The sequence below is a fragment of the Oryzias latipes genome, chromosome 18 (genome assembly GCF_002234675.1).
Source record: "Oryzias latipes chromosome 18, ASM223467v1".
Classification (NCBI taxonomy): Eukaryota; Metazoa; Chordata; class Actinopteri; order Beloniformes; family Adrianichthyidae; genus Oryzias; species Oryzias latipes.
Genome location: NC_019876.2, coordinates 6976109 through 6995031, shown reverse-complemented (window position 1 = coordinate 6995031; position 18923 = coordinate 6976109). Strand labels below are relative to the sequence as shown.

The 18923-nt window shown below is 42.9% G+C and overlaps 1 protein-coding gene across 2 annotated transcripts in view; it reads right to left on the bottom strand.

Annotated features, from left to right (window-relative positions):
* Positions 1-18923, bottom strand: part of LOC101160692 (lysine-specific demethylase 6B) — a 109896-nt gene that overhangs the window by 46258 nt on the left and 44715 nt on the right. The window contains exon 4 of one of the 2 annotated variants that reach the window (XM_011487316.3): positions 16218-16278. The gene's annotated coding sequence lies outside the window, so the exon portion shown is untranslated. Of the gene's footprint in view, positions 1-5260; positions 5315-16217; positions 16279-18923 lie in introns of those variants that run through there. The other variant, XM_023965869.1, reaches the window with a different exon arrangement.

Here is an 18923-nt window from a genome sequence, read left to right as displayed (position 1 = left end):
CCTTGATTGGTCAAAGTAGAGCCCAAAACAGGTCTTAAAAATGTGCGTATCTACGCATGACCGTGAGAGTTTTGAACATGGAATACTTTTCATTGACACTGGTCACTTGAACACACGGCGCAGAGCTGGTGTAAGCGTATTTTCAGAATGTGGTACCCAAAGTTGTGGATTTAGGTGGAATTGTGATGTCAGTCTGACTGAAGGCGTCTCAGGTTGTTGGCTGAACCTGAGCTGCTGTCCGCCCAGCTGCAACCCTTCTTGGCTCAGACACAACCCAGCCGCGGCGCCAGCCACCCAGCCGTCCTCCCCTCACCTCCACCCTAAACCTCCTCACCTCCCCCGTCTGCCCACCCCTGTTTTCGAAGAACCCTCCCCTCCCCCCTCCCTCTTCTTTCTGCCTCCTTTCTTCTTTTCTCGGCAGAGCACTCAATCACCCCCCCATCCTCCTCTGCCATCTCAGCCAGCAGTCCAATGAATGCACAATCTCCTCTGCTGTTTGTGTGTCTGTGTGTTGGGGATGGGTGGGGGTTGCCCTGGGGCTCAGGAGGGGAGGGGGAAAAGTGCAACATACATGCACACACACAAATTCAATCACAAATGCCCCATCCCCCATTTGTGTCTGTGCACATCTGCAGAGGACTGAAAGAGCGTGGCGGTGGTGTGTGAAGGGGGGGGGGGGGTGTAACTCATCACAGTCAACATTTTTCCTTCATCAACAAAGAATACAAATTTTCTTACAGCTGAGTCTAGATAGCCCCTCCCCCAATCAATGACAGCGCAGATGAAGCCAACAAAGGCTTCAAATACTGACATTTACAACAGCACGCCATTTCCTTAAAGAACAGGTCAAAGACAAGCTAGCAGGTCAGAAGCAGTTTGAAAAGATATTCATGTTTCATGTAACATCATTTCAAAATATCAACAATAATTCAATCCTGTTTGTTTCCACAACGGTTCCCAAAGTGACCCTGAAAGTGACACAACCAACCAAACTTTGTCAATGCTGGAACATGGAAGAAAAGGTCGCAAACACAGGTTGTACAGCCGGACACACATTTGGAGGAAAAAGGTGTGCAAACTCTCTCTCATTGAAGCACATGTGTACCATCTAAATGGGATTCAAGTTGAATAAAATGCAAACATGGAAAGCAAAGAAAATCTATACAGTTTTGTCAACAGGGGGCGACACTAAGGGAGGGTTGCATGACGAGAGTAAATTAAAAAGAAAAATAGAGGTAACAAGCTAAAAGTCTAGCATATGCGCATCTGTTACACCTTTTTTCTGTCTTGTTAGCTCCATCCTGTCGACTCTTTGAAAATATGACACCTAAATAACTCGCTCTGACACACCATAACTCTTCGACTGTTTACACCATAGATGTAAATCAGTTCAATTCCATTTTATTTATATAGCCCAATATTTACAACAATATTCATCTCAATGGGCTTCATACCGGTGATTATTAAATCAGACGATGCAACACTTACTAACATTAAGTGTTGCATAACGGCGCAAAGCCGCTCTTCTCTTTGCGACAGAATCAACTGATTTATGTTGATCGCGTGAAAAACACCTGATTACTGTAAAGTGTTGCATATTGGCACAAAGCTTCTTCATAGCTTCAGAATCCACTGGAATTACGTCAACAGCAACGGTAGTCCAACGAATGCCAACACTGGAGCTAAAAATCTGGTGTTGGAGGGTAAGGTTTGAGCTTTGTAACTCTACTCCCCCTAGAGCCCAAAGAGTTGGGTTATCCAAACACTTGCCAATGGATCATGGGTATATACGGACATCGGATCACTAGTTTGAGGGAAGTACTAGAAAGCAGGATCAATAGTTAACATTGTCAGTGAATGGAACTATGACTGTGTTTGATTATCCTTGAACCTCCAAGTTACATTCTTGATGAATGAAAATATTCTCGGTACATACTTTAGCTTTTGTTGACTTGCACCAGTCTAAGAATTTCCCTTCTAGCAGCACAATACTAATGCCACAACTGCCCCTCTTAATCACGACCACAGTTCAAAGAAAAATCCACAATACAGAACCAAACTCTACTACATTATTTCAAGTACAAGATGTTATGCCTCCACTGTAAGGTAGTAGCAGAAGCAATAGTGATAATCTGTGTGCCAATCATGTGCCCAAAAAAACCAGAAAAACCAAAAGTAATATCATGTTTGCAAATTGACCTACAAATAAGAAAATACCTGTCTACCACAATCTTAATTTATTTAGAAGCGCGTAAAAACGTCATACGCTAATTTTGTAACTTCACTTTCAAAACTTCTGTGCGTCTGTTCGTAAACATGTATAAGACGTGTAAGAAATAGCATGTGTGGGAAATAAACAACATGCTGCTGAAGTCCTCCATTCATACTCCACAAGCAAAACAAAACAAACACTAAAACTAATCAGATGGGTTCATTAATTGTGGGTACACACCAAGAAATATCAGCTTTTCTGCGAGAAATCTACGATTGTTAATCTGAATTTGTATTATTATAAAAAAAAGGAGAACTGAATCGGCTTACATGGTTACCCAAAAATAAATTAACTAAAGGTGTCAGAAATTGATCCAATATTTTGGTTTTCATGCACTCACGTTTAGTCATTTGACGCCTCGATTTGGTTTGTATATAACCAAATCCTAAACCAAACCAAATTGGTTTGTATAAAACCTAAAGGTGGCAATCAAGCAAAACTAGGAAAATTGCTAAAGTGGGAAGAAAAAAAATCACTATTACAGGTAAAGAAGACAAATATCTCTACAATCGCCTGTCAACTCAGGATTGAGATTTTTCATGTAATCGGGCTCAGCGATTTGAAGCACTGAAGCTTTGTTTTGGTTCATGTGAAACAGTTAAAAGCAAAACGCATCTTTCGTTGCCATATAAGCAAAAATACAGGTAAAGTAGACAAATATATCTTTACAATCACCTATCAACTCAAGATTTAGATTTTTGATTTTCATGTTATTGAGGTCAGTGGTTTGAAGCTTTGTAGCTAGTTCGTGTGGAACAGTTAAAAAACGGTAGCGTGTCTTCTCTTGTTATAATAGCAAAAATATGACAATTGCTAATGTTTGAAGAAATACACAATGTAGACAACCAAATCACTACGATCATCCATTAACTCAAGATTCTGATATTTTGTAATCTGGCTCGGTCATTTAAAGCTTTGAAGTCTCATTTTGCTTAACGTGAAACAGTTAAAATCCAAATGCATAACAGCGAAAATATTGGCGAAGTAGACAAATATCTTTAGAATCATCTAATAACTCAAGATTTTGCTTTTCAATTGGGATGAGTGATTTAAAACTTTGAAGCCTCGTTTTGATTCGCCTTGTCTTTTCTTGTCATAATAGCTATAGTAGGACAAATGCTAATATGCAAAGCATTTCAAGTAGGCAGATATTTCTCTACAATCATCCATCAACTCAAGTTTTTTAACTTTTTTGTATTCATGACTGAGTGATTTGAAGCCTCGAAGCCTCATTTCACTTCCGAAAAGGAGCCTATATTTGCTTGTCACAAAAGCAAAATTATGACAATTGGTAATGTGCGCTGGAAAAAAGCACCTTTGACAGGTAGACACATATCTGCAAACATCCATTAACTCAAGACTTTGCAGATTTTTACTCTCTTTAGCCAAAAAAAATTGACAAAACTTCTTGCAACAAATTTTGTGAAACAATTGCCTTCCTTCGCTATGAGCGCAGAAGCCCGTCATAAATAGGGCACTGGATGGCTTTGATGCCATCTCCATGCCGCTGTGGTCACATACTGTACTCTCCATTCTGCACCGGCAGCGGCAGCGCAGTGTAAACAGATTAGCGCAGCATTAGAGCCGGCTCTGCCCCCTGTACAGTGTTTCCTCACTGAGCAGGGCTCCGTTGGACGGAGAGCACACAGCTATGATGTATTGCAGTCCACAGCAGGCGACCCCGGCTGAACCGCTACAGGCACGCCACAGCTGGATAATCGCAGCTGGACAGGAAGTGGAGGAACACACAAAAGGCTAAGAACAAAAGAATAAATGGAAAGTGGGGTTTGGGCGAGAAGATGCTCCACTTCCACTGGTAGTCAACTAATGAAGAGGAAGAAACAGGAAATTCCCAGGCGGTGGTGGTGGTGGGGGTGGAAAGAGTGGGAGCAGCAGCGGCAGCAGACGGAACCTGGATTTTTGCCTTGTGTGGAAATGTGGCGTGCACCGGAAGCGCGAGCGCCGCGCGGATCGGCTTACAGTAGTGCCATGCGTTTTCTGCCGGGGCTTTTATTCTTGAAATGTTTGTATTGGCTTGAACGCAGGGGGCACTAATTAGGACATTAGGGGGTGGGGGTGGGGGGTTGTCTGAAGCACGCATGCCCCGTCCCACACTGACACCAACATTAGCTCCAGGCAGATGCTGGCACAAGTGTTGGGTTTCTCACACGCTTGCACGGGGGAGGAGCGTGCAGACACCGAAAGCCGGCTCCTTTGAGCCTTTCATTTATCAGTAACACACATGTTCAAACGGGTGCAAACCACAAACACAACTGCTGAACACGCCGATAACCCCCCCCCCACACACACACACCAACACACTGATCCTTCCTCCTCCGGCAGCAGAGTCACAAGACGGTCACTTGCTTATTTATTGATGGAGATTAAAAAAGAAAAGAGACAGAAGTGAGCGCATAGGAGTTAAGGGACTGAGCCCCCGATCCAGAGTATTCTCCCCGTGCAAAACTTTGAGCGGCCCACAAAGACGTACCCCCCCCCCCCCCCCCTCCAGCTGGAGCACACAAGCTCCCCCTTTGTGCAGCATTCCTCACACCTTTCCAGCCCCCCGAAAAGCTCCAGCCTTTGCCTCCCGGAGCTCGCCCGTCCATCCGCAACTTTTCCTGCCGCTTTTGTCTGCAGACCTACAGCTGAGAGCCGCCGTGGACAGGGTTGGGGGGGGGAGGCTCGTCTTACCGTGGCCAGGAAGGGGGGGGGGGGGGACGCCGGAGTAAAATCCCCCAAAAAAAGGCTTGCTGATCGGAGCCAGCTCAGCAGATTCCCACAGCCTCCTCGGCGCTCCTCTTCCTCCTGCCTGCTCTCCCAGCTTTGTGTGTGGATTTTCCCTTTAAACTGCACAGGCTGCCGCCTCCTCCTCCTCCCTCCTCCTGCCCCCCCCTACTCCCCACCTCACAGAAACACACAAAACACTCCTGAATATGACACAGTTATGAAAAGCATGTCTTTCTATGCATTTTTCCTCAGTCTTACTTTTTTGTGCAGACACTGAGAGGGGAGGGGGAAAAAAAAAGGTTAGAAATCCTGTCTGCAAAAATAAAAGTCAAATCCTCCTGGTCTTCTCCTCCTCCTCCTCCTCCTGCTTCTCCTCTTGTCTGTGTTTCTCCTCCTCCTCACAGTCTCCTTATATTCTATCTCACTTCTTCTTTTTCTTCCCCCTCTCACTCAAACAAAGAAAGGAAAGAACAGAGCAGGCGCACAAACACAGACATATATACAACACGCTCGCTGCTGCTACCCCCCCCCCCCCCCCCGCGCGCCTCCCCATGATTCTTTTTTTTCACTCCCTGCCTTTCTCTAAACAGCACCTCCCCCCTTCGCCGTCCCTCCCTCCCTCCCTCCCACCGCCTGATCTGGCCTCGATTCGTCTGCCACCACTTTCTCTCTCTCTCTCTCTCCTCCCTCCCTCCTCCCAGTCAAACAGATGGGATTGGGGAGCAGAAGGAGCCTCTGTGTTCGCTCCCCACCTCGGTTTCTCCTCTTCATTAGCGTGATGTAAGCCTGATGGAGGCACGCTCTGACCCACAGCCAGCACGCCGTCTTGATTGCGACGACAAAAAAAAAAAAAAAAAGATAATCCATGCAGGTGCAGATCAGTCTTTGATGGGGGGTCGGGGGGAGGAAACGTCTTGCAGATGTGAATTTATCCAACACCCCAGATGTGTGAAGCAGGCAAACGTGCCGAAGGAACAATGCACCAGCGACTTGTGGGAGAGTTTCGGTCTTTCCTTGACTTTTGTGCAGATGAAGTTAAGTGTTTGATCAGATTCACCAGCTTTGTTTAGTTAGATAATTACTACTCAGACTTCTTCTGTGTACTTTGGCTGCATTTTTTCCCAAATACAAAAACAAATAAACAAACAACTCAAGATGTGCTTCGCTAAGTAAATTCTGGATAACAGTGTGTGGACTTTCTCCACAATTACACATGGAAATTGTAGAAATGTGTGTTATTTCAAAGGAATCCACCAAACTTCAGTATTGAAACAGGTTTAAAAACAAAAGTACACGATGACAGGTCAGTTCACCAACTCACCACTAGGGACTTTGTTTTCAACGAGCAAATACAATTCCTCTATAGCTACGTTCACATGGAAATGCGTGTTCAAGCGACTACTTTAAATGAATAGTCTAAATAAACGTGAATGCGCAATTCAGGCCTCCGCGTTCAAAACTCCTTACAAAAGTTTATCCGAGTGTTTTCAGGTTCTACACACAAAACAATTGGCCACTGAAGTTAAAGCTAAACCAGAGCAATCTTGGACCAATCAGCGACTCAGATTTGGTAGAGACGTATGGATGGCATTTGTTTAAATGTACCCAAGTGCCAACCATTTAAAAATTGATCATGGAGGAGAAATTAATCTTTTTGGTTTGTACCCAGATGGAACTAAAAAACACCAATTCCTTCATGTATTATGCACCGCTTCAACAGTTCGGTCCAATCCTCTTCCAACTACAGGCAGCGGAAATGCTGTGACAAACTGTAACAAAAGAGCAAAAAAAAAGATCTCCTCCATGCTTATCCTGCTTTGGGTTCACAAAAAAACCATTTAACACATTCAAGAACACGCGTTACATGGCTGGTGTGAACGTAGCATTAACCCTTTAACGCCAGATCATTATGTACAGGGTTCACATTCTTCGAACCACCATAAGTCTTAGACCGTTTACAGAATTAACACAATTCTAACTGATTCTGAGGTAAAGAAAAGCTTTGATATGCAAGACTTTACACCAGTTAAGTTTTTAGGCAAACAACATCAATCCGTTGATTCTGACATGGAACTAAGTGCTTTTGGAAAACATAGTCGTACATGGAGCTGGTCGTTTACTAGTGGATCCATCAGAATGGGGCGGAGCAGGGAGCCCAATGTGTTTTTACAATCTTTTTTGAACTGCATTTTTTTGTCTGCTCCTGATTCACGAATTAACCCTTGTGCTATCCTAGGAACTTTAACGTTGGGAGTTGGGTCATCTAGACCCACTAGACCAGGGGTGGGCAATTCCAGGCCTCGAGGGCCGGTGTGTCTGCATGATTTCCAGATACTCTTGCCCTACTCATGGCTGATTACCTGGTTCAGGTGTGTCCAGCCAATCAGAACATGCCAGAGCAGGGTATGCTGGAAAACATGCAGGACTGCGGCCCTCAGTGCCCACCTCTGCACTAGACAGTGCGCTGAACCATTTTTTCTTCAATGATTTGTGATCTTCACTGGTGTCCATGGATTACATGAAATCTTTCCACCTTTATCCACCTTTGTCATGGTAGGGAGAACAAGGGTGGGGTCATATGGACCCCATACGATAGCACAAGGGTTACAAAAGGGTTACAAAAACGAAATACTGAGAAAAACAATTTTAAGCTTAATTTTCCTAATGTCCAGTATATACAGTATATACACGAAATACCAGCAGCCAAGTGGAAAAAAACGAGCTGCTGGATAACCTCCATTGTTGCCCAATTGGCGGCTGAATAAATACTTTTTTGCCCCACTGCATGCCATCCATCATAAAAAAAAAGTCACAAGAACATGTTAAAAACACAATTTTCATCAGAGCGGGTCTTTAATTAGACTAGGGCTAGCTTGTTTGACAAATAAAGGTAACAAACCCTGAATCAAACCTGCCAGTGTTTATTCAGCCTAAAAGTCACTGAACGGGGCAAAGTCTGAGTTACTTCATTCTGCTGTTCAACTTCATCAGAACCACCCGTCATGGAGGTTGCAGGACACAGTGTGGACTTCTGCTCTAAGCATCATATCCGTTTTCTTGGTTACTCCGGTGATGCTTCTCAGGTGGGTGTTCACCTTACCTTGTGACAAACTAGAGTTCCTGAGCAGATCAATCCACATCTGAGGGGATGTCAATAAAAAAAAAAAACAGTTATACCAGTTCAGTTCATAAGGATATCACTATTAACATGGAGCAAAGCCTTTTGTCTTTGCAACTATAACAGAATTTTTGTAACAATAATTCTGTGACTTTTCAAAAATGACATTTAGAGAATTTGTCCTTTAAGCATTAGTTGGCCTTTTTTTCTTCTGTGCCCTTTACTAAATGTCTTGGTACGCACTACTGCAGCTACAACAGACGCAGAGGCTACATTTGAGACTCTCAGTTTGAGGGTGTGAAGCGCCTTCCCGGCATGTTGGACAAAAAACTGCTCACAGAGATCTGTCCTTCTGCAAAAAACACAGATCCCTGTTGTTTTTGCTCCAGATATGCGGAGTAATTCCAAAGGCGGGAGGTGCAGTCGGACAGGACGTGGAGTGGTAGAGTCAGTAGATGGTGGCGGTACAGAGAATACAGAAATGACTGAGGGGGGGGGGGGGGGGGGAAACCTGCTGGACCACCAGCAGACATAATCAGCAGGAAATATATGCCTCCACCTTCCATGGGCGGCTTCACCTCTGTGCAGGACTCCAACAGCAAGCAGCAGAGCGCATCATCAGGAAGTACAACAGCAAGTAACCAAATAAAGCGCCAACCGTCTCATGTACTGCGCCTTGTGATGAATGCATTTCATTGCTGCTGTTACAGCTACAGATGCTGCTCTCCTTATTGTTCACCGCTCTGATTAGAACTCTTGCAAAAGTCCTGCAGAAGTTTGCAACCGTCAAGCCTCGTCACTCGGGAATGTTGGTAGATGGGTTTGCAGCTTTTTACAAGACTGAAGCAAGTTTTTTGGCAGGTTGCTTTATATATAAACTACCCAGCAGGGCCTGAGGAAGGACAGGCTGATCAGCTGAATCAGCCTGTTCTGGCTAAGTACCGAACATCAAACCGAACTGCAGCCTTTCTGAAAGAACAGAACCAAATATCAGCTACAAAACTCAGACCGGCTGAGCAGATGGGAATGTAAACTTCCATATGTCCTAAACATTTAGCCCAGCCTATCGGAGCCTGAGCAGCGGCGAGGGCGTCAACCGACCAGAACGGCTTTCGATCAAAATGAGTGCAATAGTGTGTGTTTGTCCAGAGCAAGCTTTACATGAAAACCATTTCCTCCATCGGGCGTTTGTTGTGCAACAGCTCAATTTCTCCAAATGAGCATTGAACTGTTGTAGATTACAAAGTGCTTTACACGCACCCAACAACACAGCTCACTAAGCGGATACTTTGTCAATTTTTTTTATTTATTCTGGATTGCCTGGGGCAATGGCTGCCCAGTAATTAAGCCCCTGCAAAATACAGAATGAATCAGCGCTCACGGCTACCACCTGAAGTCTACTCGAGTTGCCCCGTGAAGCTCTTCTTACTTCTTTACCTCATTTACATGACAGAATGGCACCGACTGGAGGGGGAGGGCAATAAAAAGACATGGTAAACGACAGAAAGGTACATGCTTCCAAAATGTCTCAGTGAACGACGAGAAAACGTCCAAAGAAGGAAACATTTTGAACAATTAACTAACTAAAAAAAATGCTCTAAAGAAATGAGTAAATTCAAAGATCCCAGAAAAATCCCATCCCGCTCTGAGATAGAATGTCGTTAGAATAAGCTGTAGACATCGGGAAACCATTTACCATTTACCAGCATGAAAGTTCAGGGAGGCAGTAAAGGTATATACAAAATAACATACTTCTATTCTGTTGGAGTCTGATTGAAAAACACAAAATGCAGCATAAAAGAAGCTGAAAATGGTTGAAATGCTGAAATCAAATTCTAAAAACTGAAATAACAAAAGTACTGTTCTCTCTTTTTTTTAGCATAAGGTGCACTTAAACGATTGGCAATGATCCGTCTGCCTAATTATTCTGGTTGTTGAGGTAGAACCAACCATCTGTGGTACACCAGGAAATTAAAAAGATAAAAATAGTAAATAAAGATGAAGAAAGTGGAAGCGTTTAAAGATTTTTCTAATGTTTCATGCCATGTTTACTCATAAGATATAAAACTGCCAATTAAATACTAAAACGTGCGAAAGAAAATACATTAAATGTTATAAGAGGCTTTAAGTATGTTTTCTAGCGTTGGTTAAGGTTTTTAAATCTATTGTGAAACAAGGATGTCATCAAAACTATACAGTACGATTGAATAGAAGTGATTTCAATCACGCATCAAAAGCAGTATCCGTTGCGAGTACCCTATAAGTCTTGCCTCATGGTTACAGTACACTGTACCGGCGAGTGTATGACACAATAGCAAGAAAAAAAACAAGACATAGCAGGATCTCAATCTCAATCTTAGCAGCTGATCAGAAGGTGCGGAGAAAAGGGAAGAGCGGTCGATAAAGTGGCACGTTACATAATTTTCTCCTCAAATTGATTTATCGCTCTGCTGATTTGGCCTGCAGCCGGCGTTGGATAGCATTTGATATATTTAATCTCTGACTCTGAGAAAGGTTGACGTAATGCAAGAAGACAGAGGGTAACTGATAGAGAAGGGTTCAAAGAAACGAGGAAAGTAGAGAATTTTGTTCTAAATGATGCAACTGAAAAGACGGAAACAATAAGAATAGATGAAAACAGAACAAAGTGAAGAACGTTCAGACAATTAGAAACAAGCTTTGATGGAGAAGAGTGTGAGCGGTGACACACGCCGAATGGGGGGGTGCATAGGCACATGCAGCGCAGGTAGGAAGAGATACAAAAAGTGTACAGCCTGTTGCTGCTCTTATCAGTAGGATTACATAAGAGCCTGGAGCACTGGGCTGAGCAGCCAGACTTACTGGATCTACAGCACGGACTGGGTTAGCTGTTTACAGAGCACAAACGCTCGTATTTGAACATTTCACAATGGGAACAAGCCGTGGTGGGGGCCACAAATGATGCCTATAAAGTGCAGGCTGTACATAATCATGGAAAGTGTCTACGGAGCATTGACTGTATAAGAGAACTGGACTAAGTGAGGCCTCCCCCCTCACATTCCAAACAGGAAGTGGTCCCAGGAAGCCAAAATCCCATAGACTTCTATTGAAAAACAAACAGCTGTTACTCAGTTATTATACTTGTCAAAATAACCATTCTTGCTCTGCTACCCTTTTTTTTTAACATGTTCTTGCTAATCGTATTTTTTAAATGATATTTATGCATTATAGCAAGTTATTCAAGTCATAAACCGATCAATCAGAAGCCTCAACCAAAGTTTGTCAAGTGTTTGATTGACAGACTAAGCAAACAGATGAGAGCTTGAAAGCTTTTTTTGTTGGACATATTTTACTTTTACAACAGGGGTTATGAATCTTATGATACACCAGATGTATATTTAAATAAACCCCTTTTCTAATTTCAGCTAAATGTTTTTCATGTTAATTATTTTTGTAAATATTTTTTGTTGGACCGGACAGAAAAGAAAAGGAGGAAAGAAGAGAGAGGGATGATAAATAAGGGGTAGAGGGGTGATTAAGGCCCCCCAGGGAAGCCGGGCACAGGAAACCAGCACCCAGGAACAGGGCCGCTGTGACAGAGGGCCCCGGTTCCATCCGCCAGGGATGGGGCGGGGGACAGAAGATCAGAAAGTCCCTTTTCCTTGTGTGATATATGTGTGTTAGTTAGCGTGTGTGTGTGTGCGTGTATGGGTGTGTGTGTGTGTTGGAGTGTGTATTTTGTGATGTAAAGGGGGTGTGTGTACTAAAGGGTGTGGTTAAAATTGGCAGGTAGGGCACTAAGGACATCTTCTGCTTGCTGGCAATGATGTCCAAGTACCCTCCCTACCAAGGGTCCTAGATGTCTTAAGTGCAGTTCAACCAGAGAGGGGGGGGGGGGGGGCACGTCCCATATGGCAACCAAGTGAGGGGGGGGCCACTGCCAAGTAGCTCGCATCGCAGGCCGACCCCAACCACCCTCATCCTAATAAATGGTTATATGAGGAAGAGGGTCGGGGACAGCTGGAAAATTGACCCCGGTGGTTCATCAAACGTCCCCCCCCCCCCCCCCCCCCCCCCCCCCCTCAAGCATTGGGCCCAGGCCCTCCCAGCCCAGGGGCTCCATCGCCTGAAGCGCTGACCCCCCAGACCCCCCACCCCACACCAGTAGAGAGGAGCGAAGAAAGCGCCGCACCCCGGTAGAAAGCCCAGGCCCCCGCCCCCAAGCACCGCCCCTGGGAGAACTCTGGTCAGGCCTCGATGGGACAGAGGAAGCCGACCAACAGGGGCAGCCACCGATTGCCTCAGTGGAGACCCCAACCCGTCAAACCTCCAGGGCCCCATCTCGATAGAGGACCAACTCGCTCCCCTAAGCAGCCACCCCCAGGACGGGGCCGACCCACCCACCTGGTGGGCAGTTCTTGTTTCACCTGTCAGGCTGACAGCGTCCACATTTTCAGTTCAGTTCCTCCACGTATTCACACAGCTATCTGGGCCAAACTATGCTAAGATCAGAAAGTATGTCTGAATTCCTTCACTCTGAAGGATGGAGTCCCTCTTCTTCCTCCCCCATATTTTCCCTTCTGGCACGTCTTTGATGTTGTGACATCTCCAGTTCACTCACTCCCCTTCGCCATTTTTGGATAAACTATGGGCAGATGAAGGGAAGGAATTGCAGATGAAGGAAGATCAATGGACAGAACGAGGTCCACGGAGGGGCTGAGATGAAGGTCCAAAGAAGCTGTGAGATGGAGATTGGCTGAGAAAGACTTTCCATGTGCTGCTGTGAATAATTCAACTTCCCCCCTCTTCCTCTCCTTTTAAAAGGCGTTGAGATATAATCAAGTGAGGGGTGCAGGAGAACTGATTAATTGCCAATTAATGTTTAACGAGTTACAGCTGTGTTCAGTCAAGACTGGTTGGGACTCCATCTCTTTTGACACCCCCCCCCCCCTCTCCTTCCACTGTTGATTCTGCTCAACAGGGCGACTTTTCCAGTAGGAAAGGCTGGTACGTAGTTTATCTGATTAGGTTTAGAGGAATTAGTAGAACAAGATCAATTCTGCTCATTTGTGAAGGATCGACACAATGAGCTGAAGTATTAATCACATCGTTTCAACGTACCGTTGGCTGTATTTGAGAACTGGATCAAGTCAGTATGACTTCCCCCGTAGAAAATGGTTATTTCCGGCTCCAACCGAATCAGGTCAATTTAGTTGTCCTTTTTTTTTTTATTTGGACAACGCCACATTGAAGCCAGAAATCTTGATTGGTCCGACTGAGACGGTTGGAGACAATGTATCTATGGCAACAACTCTCACCAATGAGGAGTGAGTTTGTTGGAAGACCACACCCCTACCACTTGAAAGCTGGCTTGATCAAACCTTTCAAAGGTTTCCTGCCCATGTGCCGAAGTGTCCTTGGGCACGACACTGAACCCCACAATGCTCCTGATGGTTATAAGGTGCCGCCAATGTTCGGCAGCGGAGCCGCCGTTAGTGTGTGAATGTGAGTGTGTGCTTGGGTGAATAGGACTGTGATTGTAAAGCTTTGTTTCTACTGAGCGCTACGGTTTGCTGATTTGAGCGTTTCCATTATAAAATGGATCCATTAAGCCGGCCCAAACCGGACACTTTTGGGCCCCCGGTGGTCGTAGCGGGGTGTCTCATCTGTCTTCCTGGAGTTGTAGTCATGAGTTTTGGAGTTTTTCTGTTTCACCAGAAGTGTTTGCATGGAGATTCAAAGTGGCCTGATTTGTTTCTAATTGTGCATCAATAATGTTTCGTTTACTTTTGTAATTGAAGTTTTATTTTTAATGAGATGATCTTATAATAGTCAAATAGACCTTTTATTAACCACTCCTGACATGTCAACAAATTAAGAGGCTTTATGTGTTTGATCAATCCTTTAAAATACACACGTCAGATGACTAATGATTATTAAACCTATTGTCAGAGCTGTTTATTATTAGATTTTTGTTTAAAATACATCTTCTCATCATTTTCTGCTGCACAGCAGTGCCTCGTTTCTGTTCAGAAGCAAAGTTCCTAAATGACAGAACTGCATCATAATGATAACTGCATCAGGAGGGTGTTTGACACTGAATTTGTTTTTGGAAGGAACTTCTATGAGCTGCTGTCAGAGTAAAAGAAATCCAAATTGTTATCCAGTCTTATAAATATAACACTATTATAATTTCATTATTGTAAATATTTAAAAGCTACATTTACAATTAAAAATGCTCAATGGCCCCAAAAACATAAATAAAGCGCATTTTTATAAACAGTGTGGTGAGATTTTGCGGCTCTAGCTCGGTTTTGTCAGTAAGAAACTGGACCAAATGGTTCTTTTAGAGGCTGCAGACCCCTGGTTTAGCTGTCGCATTAATAACAGAATTCAAAGTACACATACACACTCTTTATATATATGCTAGCAGTGGAAGATTTACAATGACTCCAGATCCGACTTGAACATCTTGTCCAGACATGTGAAGCTATATTTGACCTTTCCAAAATAATTTGAACTCACTTATTGGTGGAGAATCTGAATTTTCATTATTCTAATCCAGATCTCAGGCCATCGGTCCTCCTTGTGACCATTTCCAGGATTCAATGAATAAACTCCAGGCTGGCTTTTTAAAAGCAAATTACAATAAAATGAGCCAAAGGAGCCGGTCTTCTGAACAGGTCTTTCAAATGAACCGATCCAAAAGATTTGGCTCCCTAAAAAGAGCCATAGATTCCATCTCAAGCTGCCAGCAATCTTTTTTCAAACAACATTAAATGCTTTGTACAGTGGAGCCAAAAAAGCATTTCGTCAGCCACCAATTGTGCCCCTTAAAGAGGAGAGAGGCCTATAATTTTCCTCATAGCTATACCTCAACTATGAGAGACAAAACAAGAAAAGAAAATCCTGAAAATCCATCTCACTTAGCTGGGATGTACGTTTCCGGTCTTTAGGCGAACCAAAGCTTCAGAATGATTGGCTGTCATGTTTGTACATAAGGATAGGTAAAATTAAGGTGTGGAAGTTCTTTAGTGTCAAACTGTTGCATCAGCACTTGCATTAGAGGTTAATAAAGCAGGAATTTCTCAGGTTTGGCTTCATTGATGCAGTCCAAGATAAAATAACGTTCTTGGGTTTGAAACTCAAGAAGTATTTAGTGATATGAAAGACAATTCTGCGGCTATACATTAGTATTTTGCACCATGCCTACATCTGCCCTTTATCCTCTCCAGCAAAGACCCACAGGGCCCCCAGGTTGGTTGCTCTTCCTTTTATTCTCCATCCTCCTTTATCCTCATCCTGTCTTATCGCTGCCTTCCCTCCACTCATCTGATTCACGATTTGCCTGAAGCGTCTCCATTGCTTTCTGTTTGTGCGTCTGTCAAGGAAAGACCAAATCCGCACTGCTCAGATTGCCTCTGAGTAAAAGGCCTTCCCTGTACAGCAGAACCTGTCTGACCCGATCGGTCTATGACCACTCCACAAATGCAAATATCATTCAAAAAAGATGCATGGTTAAAGCAAACTACTGAACTGCGTTTTTCGTTCTGTTTTGGCTTTTCTATCAATGTGACGCTTTCACCGATGTGTGAAGAAAAAGACAACAGGATGAAGGGAAGGGAGGTGGAAGAGCTGGCCGTCACTCCTCGTGCACGCTCCTCCTTTTCCTCTTTATCTGCTCTCCTTCTTTGTCCTGTACTCTTTTCTCTCTCTCTGCTTAATCTCTTCCCTCTTCACCTCCCTCCTGCCTGTCTTTGCTCTCCTCCTTTCATCTTCAGATGGAAGCAGAGCGGAGCCCAGCCGGCAAGTGTGTGGTGCCTCTAATTGTATGCGAGTGTGTGTTTGAGTGTGCAAAACGTGCTTTAAAGTCTTGAGTATTTTTTTTATTTTTTTTCACCGACCACATTGTGTCTGTGTTTTTGGCTGGTGTATGTGTGTGTTAGCTGTTAAGAGTGTGTGTGTTGGGAGATATCTAGTTTCCTCAGGGGAGTCCAGAGCCATTTCCACTGTCTGCTGCAGCCAACCAGCCCAGAAATGCATCAATGATCTATTAAGCAAAAAAAAAAAAAAAAACCCACACTCGCCCATGCAAACAGATATGCATCTTCCCCTTACCTGTCACTGGTGAACATAGTGGGTGTGGACAGGCTGGAAGCAGGCTAAACAAAAAGCTGACCTGAAAACACAGAAAAAGGCAGATTGTAAAAAATTAAAAGTCTTTTCCTATCTAACAAATTTCATGACGTGTAAACAGAGAACCCCATGTACCCCTGTAAAAAAAAGAGGTGGGATCACACAAGATTTCTCTTCAACCCACTCCTGTTCAAGCACACTGTCTTGTTTTATCTGTATTCTTTAAACTCTTGTGTTTATTTTCATTTGTGTTTAAAATAAAGAAAATTGAATTGAAATGTTGAAATAAGAATGGAAGACGGGGGAGACATTCATTTGGACAGTTTTAACTTTGCCAAAGAGGGACAAAAAATGAGAATTTCCCAGTGACTAAGGTCAATCTTTCTTTCTTTCTTTTATTATTTATCATAATTTGTTCTGAAAACATCTGTAGTTTCTTGTGTAATAGTGACTCTCAGGTACCAAAATCCTAATCTAGGTCAATAAAGTGATACTTTTATTAGGTGTATTTAGCCATATTCGTGATGTCATCAATGGTTCTGATTTCTTTTGGTTCATTTTATAGCCTGAAATATCTCCATAGAAAGAAGTTTTTTAATAAATAGCATAATATTGTCAGCAAAGAGATCATCAATGTATAAAACCCCCATTATCTTTAATTCCTTCTGTATGAATATCTTGACACATCTTCTCTTCTAGATGATTGATATTTAAAAGGATAAAGAATAACAAATCGCCTACCATGAATACCCAGTTCATATTAGGGATCCGATGATGCAATTCCTTCACAGTTCAGATCAGACGTCGGTTTTTTGGTTCACGCTTATGATGTATTTTTTTTGTATCACAAAACAATGACAAAAAAACTAAGATTCTGAAACATAATTTATTTTAAGTCTGGTGCAACGCAATAAAACACAAGAAAACCTTTTAAATCAGCACAACACGTGTTTGACACTTTTAACATGAATATACTGGTACGCAGCAGGGATGCAACGATTCACTTTCCACACAATTCGGTTTAATGGTTTTATCATACTATTCAGTTTGAAACAGAATTGTGGTAATATATAAATAGTAAAAAGTAATCCTACTATTGGTCAAAGAATCTAACAACCTAGAACAGAGCTATCCAACACGGGTCTTTAGCCCCATTAACCCCGGAGCTTTGGCTCAAGTGTTGACATTCTTTCGACTACCGTAACTCTTCAACCATTTACGCAATTAATGTAATACCAACGGATTCTGAGGCTCAGTAAACCAACATTGCGCTGATATGCAACACTTTACAACAGTGAAGTGCTTAAACAAAGAATGTAAATCAGCTGATTCCCATTGATTGTGTTAGCGGTTAAGAGTTCCGGTAGGTGAAAGAGCGTGTGTTATTCAGGTGTCACCAATGACATCTCCATTGTTAAAGTGTTAAGGGTTTTCCAGTTATCCCTGCAGATAATTATCTAGAACAGGTGTGTTCAGCCAATCAAAATATGGAAGCACTTGATCCCGGTAATCAGCAACAAACAGGGCAGAGACAGCTGGAAAACAAGAAGGATGGTAGCTCTTGTACAGCAGGATTAGGCCGCTATGAGGTAGAAGATGTAATCGAGAGAAGAGGAAGTCTGGTTGTCTTTGTTTAGGCTGATGTCCCAGAAACAGAAGAGGAATGAATGGCGGGTAACGAATGGATGGATCCAGCGAGCGCTGCTTAATATCCAACAACAGATTTATTGTCCATCAGTCAAGATGGTTGTTAAACCGCCCAGTTATGGCATAAATCCTTAAACTATGACCAAAACCATTTTAATAAATTGGCTATCAGAAAATTGTTCTGCTTATGCTTTCTGAAATGGTTGTGAATATTAACAAATCACAGAATAAATATTTTATAGTAAACAATCTAATTGAAATTAAATAGATTTATTCATGTCACCACAACAAAACGATTTCCTGTTCAAATCCAGATGTACTAAACCCATTCCTGAAACTCTAAAAACCTAAGGATTTAAAGTCTGATGAAATCTTTGCTATACTTATGAAAACACACAGAAACACGCAAACCCAGTGTTCTGACCAGCGGCGGTCAGAGTTGCCAAAAGCATACACCCACAGTTTTAACACCCTTGAAAATCCCAAAGCAAAGACAAAAGCCGCGCGAAAAACGCAACGGACAAACACACGTGCATCAGCACCAACTTGACAAAACACATGAACAAGACACCAGCATGATGTAAGACCATGCAATATCAGACATCATATAATTAAAGCTAAAGCCTGCTTATCGACCAGTTAAATAGGACAGCAGTTAAGCTCTGGAGATGCGGCTTGTTTACAAAAACACACACGCTCAGATGATGTGACAGCTCTATAAACATTTTTCTGCTGCTTCTACACCCACGAGTCGCTGGTGGTTTAAATAAAAATAAAAATAAACTAAATACATGTTGATAATTTCCTGAGTAAAAATCACTAGAGCTTCCTCAAGACATGTCATTGAGGACATTGGATTAGTGTTTTATTGAGGTACGACTGGCTGTTTTGAATAATGTTTTTCTTTAGAATCAATTAGATGGTTTAAATGAAAGAGAAATTTGTAAATCAGAAATGTCTTATATTTATCAAGTATAAACACAACATCTTTAGTTATCTGTTTGACCAATAACACGACTGTACACTGTACACAGTATCTAC